Raw genomic sequence first — 5,444 nt, 5'->3', positions numbered from 1 at the left:
CATTTCTAATTATCTCTCTCTGCATGTTTTCCCTCCTGCAGCTTGTCCTCATTTGCGTGTTTCCTGCCTCGGTGCGTGTCCGGATTGATTTCCCTACAGGTGCGTCCTTCTGCTCCAGCCTCGTTTGACTGTCAAAGCAGGCGGCGCGGCTGCTCCTCCTCTCCGCCCTGCGCCTCCCGCATCCAGTCGCTAGCAGAGAGGAGCGCAGGGGAGTGCCCTGCACACACACACACACAGCCTCCTCCTACTCCTCCTCCTCCTCGTCTTCTTCTTCCTCCTCCTCCTCCTCCTCCTACACTGAAGCTGGACTCCTCTGCCGGGTAAACTCCACCGACTCTCGGCTGTTATTGTCTCATCCCCGCTAAAAGACCCTCCACCAGCCGGCTGCTCACTAACTCGACCCTCGGTCCTCCGGTAGGCCTGACCGACTGACTGACTGACGGTAAGAGCGCTTGTTTGTTTGTTTGCTTGCTTTTTTTTTTTTTTACTGCAATTTCCATCCCGATACTAAAGCGAGCGAGCTGCTGTTTCGATGCTTTTAGCTTCCCAGCGACCATCTCTGCTCCTTTTATCCTCCTTTACGGTGAAAAGCGGCTCAATTTATATGTAAATGTCACGATCTGCAGCCCAAAATATCCCTGATTACTGAGTGATGGAGGCTGATGTCACCCAGCATATTTAGAGGAGATTTATGATTTAATAATGAGGCCTTTACATGAACAGCTGGCTGCTGCAGCAGGATAGATGGATGCTGGTGGAGGAAACCGCAGACTTACTTTGAGCCATTAGAAAGATGAAGAGGAGGAGAGAGGAGGAGGAGGAGGAGGAAGAGGAGGACTAAACTGATCCCGGGTCGGCCTGAACTCTCCTCTGGGCCTCCTTCTCCTCCTTCTCCTCCTTCTCCTCTCTCTTCCTGCTGTAATGTGGCCTGTAGAAGGGTGCGGCTCAATTTACAATAAGTACAAATAAAAGCAGCAAACACAGATGATGCAGCTTGAAAAATAACGTTATGGTGTTATCCAACAGCGCGTTTCTATAAATAGACTCCTGTACTGGGGCTGCAGCACACACCAGTGTTGGTAATGGTGTGCAAAAATAATTATGGTTATCATAGCTTCTGTTTTATCTGTATTTTAGATGGCAAAAAACAGTAAGTACTGCATATAAGTCATCAAAAAATATTACAAATGTTATTCAATTTCAAAAGGGATATTTCTTACTTATAAATCCACAAAGAATGGTTCAAAGTTTCAATTAATTGGCAAAAAAACAGTAAATACTGCATATAAGTCATCAAAAAATATTACAAATATGTTATTCAATTTCAAAAGGGATATTTCTTACTTATAAATCCACAAAGAATGGTTCAAAGTTTCAATTAATTGGCAAAAAAACAGTGAATACTGCCTATAAGTTATCAAAAAATATTACATAAATAAATATTTTATTCAATTTCAAAAGGGATATTTCTTACGTATGAAGAATGGTTTAAAGTTTCAGTTATAATAAAGCATTTGTTCAACTAAAATGGTTATTATAAGTGATAATAATAATAATAATTAAGCAATACTGAAAATCCTAACATTTCCTGAGTTATTGTATGGTGAAAATCTCACACCGTTGCAGCTCTATACTGTACTGAAGTTGACAATACTTTAAAAAATTGCATTTGAGTATTTTGTTATGGTGCAATTTGATAGTTTTACTTCACTACATTTATATGAAAGCTACAGCAAAAATGAAGTGTGGTTCCTCTACAGCTGTATGTTCAACATGTTCACACTTTATTCAAACGGTGCAAAATGTATCTGAAAGTTACACTGAAACTATAAAGTAACGATACACTCAGTTGCCAGTTTAAAAGCTAAAATTGCAGCAGTATGACTCCTTCATTCAGGTTTTAATGTTTAATGTTAATGTTCTTTGTTGAAGCTGTTTAAGAGGCGTGTCCTGTAATCTATCTGCCGATCCTCATTGATAAATAAATGTGGTTGACGCAACTACATCCTCCAAAATTATCACACGACTGAATCAACGTCTCTCTGAAACACTTTCAACAGAAACATTATAACCTTCATTAACCCTTTATCAGGCGATCAGAACCGTATTTGGTAACTTCAGTGGATATCCAAAATAAAAAATAAAAAAAATTCGAGAAAAAAGTTGCAAATTTACTAGATTAAAGTGGCAAATCTACAAGAAAAAAAGTTGCAGATTTAAGAGAAAGAAGTGGGAAAAAAAGCAACTTTTTTCTTGCAGATTTGCCACTTTAAATCTCGTAAATCTGCGACTTTTTTCACGCAGATTTGCCACTTTAAATCTCGTAAATCTGCAACTTTTTTTATGCAGATTTGCCACTTTAAATCTCGTAAATCTGCTACTTTTTTTATGCAGATTTGCCACTTTAAATCTCGTAAATCTGCGACTTTTTTCGCGAAGATTTGTAACTTTAAATCTCGTAAATCTGCGACTTTTTTCGCGAAGATTTGCCACTTTAAATCTCGTAAATCTGCGACTTTTTTCACGCAGATTTGCCACTTTAAATCTCGTAAACCTGAGATTTTTTTCGCATAGATTTGCCACTTTAATCTCGTAAATCTGCAACTTTTTTCTCGACCCCATTTTGATATCCACTGAAGTTACCAAATATAGTTTTTAAGGAGGATTTACTGTACACATGTATTAGACTGTATTAGCTTTAGCAAGGTGGCCATAATAAACTGGCAAATGAGTGCATGAGTGTGTTTATATTTAAAACATAAACTCAAGCAATTAACCCAAATACAAAAGTACAAAAACCAGTTTGCCTTAAGTACCAAAGGGACCAACCACGGTCCTTCTAACAAGTGTTATGTGTGTGTGTCCAAAGCTCATGTATGTATTTTCATCACTGAGCCGCTTTGGGACCATCTGACATGTTTACTATTACCATAATAAACGTAAGTACTAGTTTATTTTGATCCCACATTACCTAACCTGCTGCTGGAAATTATCAACAGAGCACCAAATGTGTACTAATGTGCCAGTGAGAATAGTCCCAAACTATATACATATACACTACCGGTCAAAAGTTTTAGAACACCCCAATTTTTCCAGTTTTTTATTGAAAATCAAGCAAATGAACAGCTTGAAAGGGTACAAAGGTAAGTGGTGAACGGCCAGAGGTAAATTAAAAAAAGGTAAAATATAATGTACATTTCAGAATTATACAAGTAGGCCTTTTTCAGGGAACAAGAAATGGGTTAACAACTTAACTCTATGGAGTCTTGGGCTATTTTGTCCATTTTTGAATTCTTTTCATGTCTTTGTAAGTCATTTTGTGTCTTTTTTTAGTCATTTTGTGTCTTTTTTTGGTCATTTTGTGTCTTTTTTTGGTCATTTTGTGTCTTTTTTTAGTCATTTTGTGTCTTTTTTTAGTCCTTTAGTCCAACATAAAATGTGATTTTGAATCTTTTTTTACTTTCAAAACACTATCATGCTCAATAAAGAATTTTAAATGTTGCAAATGTGCATTAATTTCAGAGTAGACCGAGACATTAAACTGCATCATTTTCAGTTAAATTCTGGAAAAGTTGGTGTGTTCTAAAACTTTTGACCAGTAGTGTATATATTACTAACCTTTTTTTTTTACTGTTTGAGTGACGTTTGCCAAAAATCTTTAGGGCCAAAACAAAAGAAGAAAATGACGTATTTGTAGTGATGAAGGAAAGAAATCAATACAGCATTGTGTCATGATATTTTACATGACGGTACTTTTGTTGAGTAAAAAGGTTCAACAAGCTTTTTTTAGCAGTTGCAAAAAAAAGCCAGTGAGAGGGAAAGAAACGTGAAAGAGAAAGTCCGTCACCAGTAGAAGTCGTCCTACTTCACTTCATCCTTTTTCACCAATGCAACCCAGTTCTTTTGCTGGGCTGGTACTGGTGCTGGTACTGGTTCACCATTGGTTCAACCTGCAAACCTTCTCAGAACCTGTTGGCTTTTTTCCGGCAATAGACCAGTTTTACTGTGGGGGCCAAGGAGGGGCCAGTGTTTAATCAGAGGGGCACATTGGCACATTAAATGGCAAATATGATATTTAAGCATTCAAAATCTTTGAATGTCTTGAAAAAGACACAAAATGACCAAAAAAGACTCAAAATGAGAAGACAGAATAACAAGAAAAAACCACACAAGACATAAAAATGACAAAAAAAACACAAAATGACCAAAAAAAGACACAAAAAAGACACATAAATGACACCAATGGCAAAAAAGACACAAAATGACAAAAAAAGACACAAAATAACTAAAAAAGACACAACAAACAGACACAAAATTACCAAAAAAAGACACACAAATGACCAAAAACGACACAAAATGACTTACAAAGACACGTAAAGACATGAAAAGGATTAAAAAATGGACAAAATAACCCAATAAGACTCCATAGAGTTAAACTATTATACAATGTTCACATTCTGGGCAACACAAAAATATCCTCCTGCTGACTGTGAACTGGCTAGTGTAACACTAGTTTTGTTACTGTCTACATGCCGTAAATTGTACCGTCTGATTTTGCAGGAAATCTGACTTTCAGATATAGAAATACAACCAATCTTCTCGCTGATGATCTAATTTTTTTATGTAGGTCATATAGAACCATCAGTATTAAATTGAGACCATTTCATAACCAGTTAAAACTCTTGTAGCTGCAAAAAAAGAAAAGTTGGGTGAACTCAAAATTTCAAGACAACAACCTTCGATAAAATTTTAAGTTGGACAATTAAACTAAATATTTTAAGTTTTGTTTTTGAGTCTGCTCAACTCTGAATTCATATTTTTATCAACTCAACTGTAAGTTGTACTAACTTATAATTTCACATTGTAATAACTTTTAATCCTTACTTCTGCTAACTTCTGCAATGTGCTGAATTGGCACGATTGTAACGCCACAATTTTGAGTTAGCATTGATACGCTAATGGCTACTCTTGTAGCTGTAACAAGCAGCGCCGCTAGCATCAGTTAGCCGCTAGCATCAGTTAGCCGCTAGCATCAGTTAGCCGCTAGCTTTCGCTAATGACCGAATTTCACCACTTTCCCGCATTTCCCAACAAAGAAATAAGAGTTATCAGAACTATTGTCCCTTGTTGTGAACCCCAACTTAAAGATATAAGTAACAACAACTCACCAACTTGTTTTTGAGCAGACAACTGGCTTCCTTTGTTGTGCTAACTTACATTATTGCCCTAAATGTCAATAATTTATATTTCCAAGTTTTACCAACTTAAATCACTGTTTTAGGCCAAAAAATACAAGTTGGCTTTTTTGCAGTGTAGCTGCTTTAAGAAGTTAAGATTGTCTTTTGTTTTTCCAAAAATACTCACAGCAAGCTACACGTGGTCTCAAATTAAATGGGTCAACGCAGCATTTTGACAGCAACTCTTTCAGTATGATTATGATCTGT

The 5,444-nt window shown here is 36.7% G+C and overlaps 1 protein-coding gene across 2 annotated transcripts in view; it reads left to right on the top strand.

Moving 5' to 3' along the window:
- The first annotated feature begins 281 nt into the window (after window positions 1-281).
- gng13a (guanine nucleotide binding protein (G protein), gamma 13a) overlaps window positions 282-5,444 on the top strand; it is a 9,036-nt gene continuing 3,873 nt past the window's right edge. The window contains exon 1 of one of the 2 annotated variants that reach the window (XM_059343439.1): window positions 282-442. The gene's annotated coding sequence lies outside the window, so the exon portion shown is untranslated. The remainder of the gene's footprint in view (window positions 443-5,444) is intronic. The other variant, XM_059343432.1, reaches the window with a different exon arrangement.

The sequence above is a fragment of the Centropristis striata genome, chromosome 1, assembly GCF_030273125.1.
Source record: "Centropristis striata isolate RG_2023a ecotype Rhode Island chromosome 1, C.striata_1.0, whole genome shotgun sequence".
Classification (NCBI taxonomy): Eukaryota; Metazoa; Chordata; class Actinopteri; order Perciformes; family Serranidae; genus Centropristis; species Centropristis striata.
Note: the sequence above shows the minus strand (reverse complement) of the source record. Positions and strands in the feature narration are given on the sequence as shown.